Below are 9547 nucleotides of genomic sequence, written 5' to 3'. Positions count from 1 at the left end.
GGTATGTGCACAGTGCTCCGCACCCCCCCCCCTTCGGGGGGGGTGCGGAGCGCTATATAAATGCACTACATTTACATTTAATTAGAAAAACAACGATAGGAGTGGAACTAGTTTTTTGATAATAACTATACTAGGTCCTGAAGAATAGCCGATGGATGGAGCTCAAGTCCCGGGCCCGGTCCCAGCTTCCGAATCCTAGCAGGGGCTTACAGAACCCTGGGGAAGGACAGCAGGCCGGCCATCTGGTCACCCAGCCCGCAGGGCCATCTGGTCGTCTGGCCCGCAGGGCAATCTGGTTGCTCAGCCAGGCAGACAAATGGCCCAGAACGACCCAGCACTCAGATGGCCTGAGACAGCCAGACCCAGTCGCCCTTGCAGTCCGGTGAGGGTGGCCAGGCGCTCCGAGGCCGCTGCTTGGGAGGCTCCTTCCCCGGGGATGCTTGCCTCCCTGCTCGACTTGTGTGGGAGCTGTGGAAAGGGGGGGCCCTGGCCGACCCAGGCAATCTGGTCACCCTGCTGACCCACAAGGGATGGTAGCCCCTGCCTCCGCACCCCGGTTTGGCAGGGGTGGGAGGGGGAGGCCCCCGTGCCAGAGGGAACGTGGTGGAGGCGGCTCCACAGGCCCACGTCGCCCCTCCACATCCCTCCCGCCGGCAGAAGGACCCACCCTCGGGTGTGGTGGAGGAGGGCGTCCGTGGGCTCCCACACACGGAGAGACAAAAGCTGGGCTCAGAGGATGACTTTCAATAGATCGCAGTGAGGTAGCTGCTCTGCTACTTACGGAACTCTGACCCAGAATCAGGTTGTCTACGAATGATTTGCACCGGGTTCCCCATGAACATGTGGTGCACTAAGGGCGATGGAGGCAGCCCCCTTCTGTCCGTGCTCCGGTTCCCAAGTGAGCGACACTACGCACCGGCCCCCGAAAGAGGCCGGCTATCCCAGGCCAACCGAGGCTCCACGGCACTGCGGTATCGTTGCGGTTTAGGGGGGATTCTGACTTAGAGGCATTCAGTCATAATCTCACAAATGGTAGCTTAGCCCCATTGTCTCCTCAGCCAAGCACATACACCAAATGTCTGAATCTGAGATTCCTCTCGTACTGAGCAGGATTACTATTGCAAAAACACATCATCAGTAGGGTAAAACTAACCTGTCTCACGACGGTCTATCCCAGTTCACGTTTCCTATTAGTGGGTGAACAATCCAATACACTTGGTGAATTCTGCTTCACAATGATAGTAAGAGCCGACATCAAAGGATCAAAAAGCGACGTAGCTATGAACGCTACAAGCCAGTTGTCCCTGTGGTAACTTCTCTGACACCTCCTGCTTGAAACCCAAAAAGTCAGAATGATCGTGAGGCCCCGTTTTCACGGTCTGTATTCATACTGAAAATCGAGATCAAGCGAGCTTCTGCTCCACAAGATATTTCTGTCCTCCCTGAGCTCACCTAAGGACACCTGCGTTATCGTTTGACGGGTGTATTGCCCCAGTCAAACTCCCCCACCTGCCACCTTCCTCAGAGAGGTTCACGCCCGACAGGTGCCGGGTGCTTGGAGCCAGAAGCGAGAGCCCCACGGGGCTCGCGCCCCCGCCTCACCGGGTAAGTGAAAAAACAATAAGAGTAGTGGTATTTCACCGGCGGCCCGAGGGCCTCCCACTTATCCCACACCTCTCATGTCTCTTCACAGTGCCAGACTAGAGTCAAGCTCAACGGAGACTTCTTTCCCCACTGATTCAGTCAAGCTCATTTCCTTGGCTGTGATTCGCTAGATAGTAGGTAGGGACAGTGGGAATCTCGTTAATCCATTCATGCACGTCACTAATTGGATGACGAGGCATTTGGCTATATCTGTACCACCTCGCGGTGGCTTGTTCTGGGTTATTATGCTGCCCATCAGCGTCAAATTGGTTTTGCAACCAACAATACAACATTTGTTGGCTCCGGAGTACAGCCACACTGAGTTCACATATAGGGCAGAGATAGTACACCCTGCATTACTATTCCAACAATTTAAAATTGTCTACGAACAGTCCTGAGAAATTAAAGTATGATTAGCAGGACATCAATAATCAATGTGTGGTATGTGGTGATTATGTGTATGTAATTATTTGAGACCTATTCATCATTCAAGACATTTCAATAATTATGATGTCCACATTTGTATCTAAATTGTTATAAGCACACATCTATCAAAATACACATCTATAAATTGCACATCTAACTGGAAAATGCACATCTATAAAAGTCTACAAAATTCACATCTAGAAAATTCACATCTATACTAAATCATGTGTCAACTATAAACTATTATGTAATTGTATAACAACATTTAAATATTGATGAATCAACAGTTTAAAACAATATGTTTTATAAGGGTGACATGTGTGCTGCAAGAAAATGTACATCTCGCATAAGCTTGGCATTTAATTGTCCATGAATACTTGGCACATTTTAAGAGTGTCCATTAAAGTACTCAGGCAAACATTTTTCTTGAATGGGAATGGCATTTGCAGACCTAGATCAGCCAGAATAACATCAGTACATTGAGGCCAAATACCACAACATCCAACAATAAAGCCATGAAATTTTAGTGTTAGATTTGGTGAGATCTTTGATTTGCTGTGACAGATCCTGATAGTAATTAACTTTACTTTAAATTTAACGAATTGAAACATCAATCACTACAGCTGTACCATTTTTGGTAAATACTACATCCGGTTTTCGTAGTTCACCTTGATTATTCTTAACATGAGGTTCCCTATATGCCATCCAACCACACCTTTTTGCTCTATCAATGAGCAATTCCAGAATTTTATTTTGCCTTTTTATCCTAATGTCCTTGGTTTTGGGACATGCACCTGAAATATGTGAAATTGTTTCGCAAACATCTTTACAGTACCTACATGTAGCAAATGTACGATTTCTTCCCCTAGTGATGGTTTCTCTAGTATATAAGATATTTGCTCTTAACATCAGCACAGCTATGTATTGATTTTATTTTATTTTGTTATGCTTGCTGATCCAGAAATTTGAGGTTGGATTACTTGCTAAGTATTTTATACCATCACCTTAGACTGGGAGATTTGCCCATTTTTCAAATTCTTCTTTTCTCCAATCATATGCTGCTAATAAATTCAAATCATAACTCAGAAACCTACTGTCTAAAATGTTGAGTTTGTGTGTTTTGATGATGTTATCAATTTTTTCATTGATTACTTCTCCTGCATACATGAAAGAATGAGCTATGTACAGATCTTGAGCTGCCCTGAGATACAATAAACTATTGACTTTGTTTAGACCAATTGTTGTACATAGTTTTGGTATACTGAGGCCCCAAATGATCTTTTCGAATATAGGAGACCATCACATGTGTATGCAGGAATGTGTAGAAAATGATTGACATACTTTTTTATTGTTTGATCCAGAACATTTAAAGTTTTAGCTTCTGTTCCTGTCATTTCCAATTTAAATGACAGTTTAGGGATCAAGTACCGACACAAAATGTCTATTATCTGCGTGGGCTTAAGTGGTAGATTATCAAGTTTTCGAGCCCAATTACCAAGAACCTCATTAATTTTGTTGTTATTTGTATGGCCAGTGTGTGTATCAAAGTTCAATCCGAGGTATCTCTCACTTTCTCCTGGATGAATGTTTTCAATATTTTGTTTTTGAAACTGCCATGGTGTACAGTTGTTAATCAGGATTTTATCTTTATGGTGACTGATATAAAATCCATGTGTCTTTTTACACAATAAGTTTTAATCCTGTTGTTTTACTGAATTTTTCAATGATTTTCAGATTTGTACTCATTCCTTCTCAGGTGCGGCTGAGTACTGCGATGTCATCGGCAAAGGCGAGAGCAGTGATTTGCTCAATAAGACCATCAGATCCGAATGTGAAGACCTTGCAGTTTTTCTGAAGATCACAGATCAGAGGATCCATGGCAATGTTAAATAGCAGTGGGGATAAAGAGTCACCTTGTTTAACCCCAGATTTCATAGTTATTTCAGGAGTTGCTTCGTTGTTCTTTCCCTTAAAAAATGTTGTTGAGTCAGCGTATAAGTCTTTTATTATGTCTCTGATGTATGATGGAACTCTATGCCTTGCAAGACTCTGTAGAATGTGACCATGGCTGGCAGAGTCAAAGGCTTTTGAGATATCTATGAACACTACTGCTAGTGAGAGACTGTTTTTTCGTGCCCCTTTTATGATATTTTGCAGAAGAGTCAGATTCGCGAGACAACCTCTCACCTTCATGAAGCCTTTTTGTCTCGTATTCGATGAAAAAAAAGAGTCTCTCAGTTAATATTTTTGTGAATAACTTCATGAATGCAGTACCGATGGTAATTGGATGCCAATTACTGATTTTCTTAAGTTCACTAATCGGTACATTCTTAGGTATCTATATCGATCGGTTCTTTTTGATACTTTCTGGTACTCTTCTCAGCGATAACCAAGACAATAGAAATCTGGGCAACGGTCTTGGTTGTCTGCTATGCACTCTATACAAGTCATTCAGACCAATCTTATCAGGCCCCACTGCTTTCTTTAAATCTGAGTCTTCGAAGGCATTAGTTACTTCGAGCAGTGTAATTTCTTTACATAAATTTCTAATTTCCCATTCATCCGGTATCCGATCAATCGGTATGATTTTAGGGTTTTTCTTGTTTTCTTTTTCAATTATGCCTTTGTAGTATTGGAAAATGTAATCAGCACTGATTTGGCAAGTGGCATCTTCTGCCCCATCAGTGATAATCCTGGCAATTTTCTTTTTGTCTTTTTTAAACATTGCCTGGTATCCTTTATAGCTGCCCTTAGCTTTTGCATAATTTTTCTTGTGTGTCCAATTAAGCCTTCCGTTTTTCTTGTCTTTCTTTGTTATCTTGTTTCCTACTGAGGCATTCTGGTTCTCTTCTTGAGCAGAGTTCATAGGCTCATTATTGAGTTCACTTGCTGGTTCTCTACAATTTGCTGGTACAGGACTTATATCAGTGGTGTTTTCTGACATATGTCACTATCTCATCCATCAGATCCATAGCAGCATTGTGTTGTTCTATGTTTTGGGTGTACTTCTCGACTTCTGTGATTCTATCCTCCAGCTCATCAAAGTTCTTTATTTTCTGCACACGTTTGCGATTGATAAAGTCTCTGCACTTTTCTGTTGTTACTTCCACTGTAACCTCTGGTTCATCGCAAGAGTCATTCTCAGAAACGCTTGATGCTTGCAGAACATCTTTTGCCGATTCTGTCTCTTCATTTTTCGGCAATTTGTTTTCTGTTTTTACTGTCAAAATGTGGAACCATCAGCGCATTAATATTTCTCTTGTTCTCATACACTGTTTCAAATTCTGCTAATAGCAGTATTTCTGCCTGTGACCATAATTTTGATGGTTTGCTTCTTGCTAGAGCTGCTAGTCTAGCCTCATTTGCGCTCTTGGATGCGCATGCCGAGCATGTTGTGAAACTTCAATCTTTGTTACAAATCTGAGGTCACAGAAGCTGCACAGGAATGGCAGCTCTCCTTTTAGGGGTCTTCCTTTACATTTGGCATAATGACATGCAATATTGTGGTATTCGGCTTCTTTGTCACATTTTGAGCAATACGTTTTAAGATAGAAGCCTTTATACTTGTTGGAGACACGTTTTCTCAATTCTTTAAAAGTTTCTAATATGTCTCCACACAAGTCACATTTATACTTTTCGTTTGGGTATTTCCAATATGTGACTTTTTTGTGTAGTCACTTTTCTTTGTTATTGATTCTTTGCTGGTCTCATATACATAAGGTAGATTTTCAAAGTTGGTTGTGACAATGTCATTCTTGGCTGAGGAGGCCACAAACTCGATGGTTTTGCTGAGGTCTACTGTTGTGTCTTCTTCTGTTACGAAGGGTGAACTAAGGCCTATATCGTGATCTGAATTGTTGTTGTTTGTTGCATTGTTTGAAGCGGGTGCTGGTTTGTCAAATTTGGTGAGAAGGTTAATGATTTCTGGAAAAGACAGCACTTCCTTACGCCATCTTAACGTGGTTTTTAATCTCCAGGAACTACCACATCTGGAATTGTGATCGTTTGCTTCACCATTTTTCACTATCACGCTTGCCGCCATGATAGAACCTTGTTTGGCCTGTCTCTATAGACTTCTCTATGCAGAGTCTAGCACTATAGAGGCAGTTACCAGCGGGATCACTGGGAGGCAAAGGCCACTACAACCGAGAATAGGTTAAGAGAGTCATAGTTACTCCCGCCGTTTACCCGTGCTTCATTGAATTTCTTCACTTTGACATTCAGAGCACTGGGCAGAAATCGCATTGTGTCAACACCCTCCTCGGGCCTTTGCGATGCTTTGTTTTAATGAAATAGTCAGATTCCCCTGGTCAACACCATTTCTAAGTCAGCTGCTAGGCGCCGGCCAAGGCAGAACGCCAGCCTTGCTGCCCCAGGGAGGTGGCATGGGGAGAAGTGACCACCGCAGTTGGGGCGATCCATAGCAAGCTCACATCCAGAGTCACCGCCGCCCCGGGGAGTGGCGCCTCATACAGCAGCGGCGCGCGCCAGACCTGCTTCGCCCCTCAGCCCGACCGACCCAGTCCTTAGAGCAAATCATTATCCCGAAGTTACGGATCTGACTTGCCGACTTCCTTTACCTACATTGTTCTAACATGCCAGAGGCTGTTCACCTCACCTTGGAGACCTGCTGTGGATATGAGTATGGCCCAGCGCGGGATTTACACCATCTCCCATGGATTTTCAAGGACCAGTGAGAGCTTACCGGACGCCACCGGAACTGCGCGACTTTCCAAGGCACGGTCCCCTCTCTCTTGGTGAACCCATTCCAGGGCGCCCTGCCCTTCACAAAAAAATAGAATTCTTCCCGGGGCTCCCGCTGGCTTCTCCGGGATCGTTTGCGTTACCGCACTGGACGCCGCGAGGGCGCCTGTCTCTGCCCCTCCGGGTTCGGGGATCTGAACCAGACACCCTTTCGATTGGCCGAGGGCAACGGAGGCCATTGCCCGTCCCTTTCGAACGGCGCTCCCCCAGCTCTTAGGACCGACTGATCCATGCTCAACTGCTGTTCACATTGAAACCCTTCTCCACTTCGGCCTTCAAAGTTCTCGTTTAAATATTTGCTACTACCACCAAGAGCTGCACCTGAGGCGGCTCCTCCAGGGACCTCACCCCGGGCTTCAGTGTGCACCTCAGCGGCCCTCCTACTCATTGCGGCCTAGCCCCCACGGCTCTCAGTGCCGGCGACAGCCGGGTATGGGCCCGACGCTCCAGTGCCATCCATTTTCAGGGCTAGTTGATTCGGCAGGAGAGTTGTTACACACTCCGACTTCCATGGCCACAGTCCTGCTTTCTATATCAACCAGCACTTTTTCTGGGTCCGATGAGCGTCGCCATCTGGCGCCTTAACCCAGCGTTCGGTTCATCCCGCAGCGCCAGTTCTGCTTACCAAAAGTGGCCAACTAGGCACTCGCATTCCATGCCTGGCTCCACGCCTGCGAGCCGGGCTTCTTACCCATTTAAAGTTTGAGAATAGGTTGAAATCGTTTCTGCCCCAAGACCTCTAATCATTCACTTTACCAGATAAAACTGGGGGCTCTGAGTGCCAGCTATCCTGAGGGAAACTTTGGACCAGCTACTAGATGGTTCGATTAGTCTTTTGCCCCTATACCCAGGTCGGACGACCGATTTGTCCGTCAGAACCACTACGGACCTCCACCAGAGTTTCCTCTGGCTTCGCCCTGCTCAGGCATAGTTCACCATATTTCGGGGCCTATCATGCACGCTCATGCTCTACCTCTCCGATGAAGCAGGCGAGGCGGGGCGATGGTGCGCCCGCCAACGGGTTGCGTGGCGGGGGTCTACCTCAACTGGCGCATGCCGGCCCTCACCCTCATTGCGCCACAGGGCTTCACTCGGCCCTCCGACTCGCGCACATGTTAGACTCCTTGGTCTGTGTTTCAATACAGGCCGGGTGAGTAACCAACATCACTACAGACCCCTGGCACCCAGCGTGGGCCTCCCCGCCCGGTGGCACAATGCGGTCGGGGCGCACTGAGCACAGTCCGCCCCAGTCGCTCCAGAGCAGGGGTCCCCGTCCCCCCGTCCCCCCTTCCCCGCCCCGGTATGCCCCGGGAGCAGATGCCCGGGGGAGGGTGCGGAGGCAGTCGAAACTCCCTCGGCCCACCGGAGCATAGGGCCACCTACCACCCTGAAGCCTTCCCAGTTGACCCGGAGCCAGTCGAGGCGTACTGCTGTGGAGGAAATGCCCCCTGCGGGGGCCAGGTATGGCCCGGGCACTGGTCCCACGGAGGGAATCTGGAACTTCCAGGCCATGCGTTGAATCCTCCGGCTGGGCTGCACGGACCCCACCTGTTTACCTCTCGACGGTTTCACGCCCTCTTGAACTCTCTCTTCAAAGTTCTTTTCAACTTCCCCTTACGGTACTTGTTGGCTATCGGTCTTGTCCCCGTCCCCGGGATGAGCCTCGATAAGAAGGACTTGGGCCCCCTGAGCGACGCCGGGGAGTCAGTCTTCTGTACGCAACATTTCCCGTGCCCACCGCCGGGCAGGGTGTCGGTGCTGGGCTCTTCCCTCTTCACTCGCCGTTACTGGGGGAATCCTGGTTAGTTTCGTTTTCCTCCGGTTAGTAATCTTAAATTCAGCCGGTCGCCACGTCTGATCTGAGGTCGTAGTCAGAAAAACGTCGAAGCATTGGGGGGAGCCGGGGAAGACCAGCCCCTGCCAGGGCAGGGGCCTGGCGTCCCGCAGCACATGGCCTCTTTCCCTGGTTCGGACCTGGAGGGGGTTTGCCATCCCCGGGAAGCTGGCCGATGAGGTGGGCGCCCAAGGCACATGGATACCACAGACAGTCACTCGTGACACTCAGCCAGGAGCCCCTGGATGGGCCCGGGGCAGACCGATCGCCGCCCCCCCTCCCCACCGAGGTGGGGAAGCAGGGCTAGGTGCTCCGACGGCGTACCTCTGCGACAGGACTCGGTGAGGAACCCTGCCAGGGGCAATCAGAGAGTCTGACCTTATGGGGAGACGAAAGGAAGCGGAGCTAACCCTGCGATGGCCCCAGCTGCGTCCCGGGGAAGCCCCAGGGCAATTGATGATCGAGCGACCCTCAGACAGGCATAGCCCCGGGAGGAACCTAGAGCCGCAAGGTGCGTTCGAAGTGTCGATGATCAGTGTGTCCTGCAATCCACACTTATTCTCCCAGCTAGCTGCGTTCTTTATCGACGTGCAAGCCGAGTGATTGTAATGAATCTGCTTTTCACAAAAAGGACACACCCAAACCCTGTGCTTCCCTAAAGTGAGGCAAATGTATCACTGCACCTTTAAATCATACACGTTTGCACAGCACTCCCATTTTGGAGGCAAAAGACAAATTCAGGTGCTTTGAAATAGCACACACAAGTTTATTGATGAAAGGTAGGCCAAATATATCAGTAAATGGAGATTCATCAGGTATCAAACACTTTTAAATGAACAAGTAAAATAAAATGCAGGGACTCTCTCTCTTTTAGAATAA

At 47.9% G+C, this 9547-nt stretch overlaps 2 pseudogenes; both read right to left on the bottom strand.

The window, feature by feature from the left end:
* Positions 1-716: 716 nt before the first annotated feature.
* On the bottom strand, positions 717-8702 carry LOC146811754 (28S ribosomal RNA; annotated as a pseudogene).
* A 431-nt stretch (positions 8703-9133) lies between these two features.
* Positions 9134-9283, bottom strand: LOC146811753 (5.8S ribosomal RNA; annotated as a pseudogene).
* Between the last annotated feature and the right edge of the window lie 264 nt (positions 9284-9547).

This window comes from Triturus cristatus, chromosome 7 (assembly GCF_964204655.1).
Source record: "Triturus cristatus chromosome 7, aTriCri1.1, whole genome shotgun sequence".
NCBI classification, from domain to species: Eukaryota; Metazoa; Chordata; class Amphibia; order Caudata; family Salamandridae; genus Triturus; species Triturus cristatus.
Note: the sequence above shows the minus strand (reverse complement) of the source record. Positions and strands in the feature narration are given on the sequence as shown.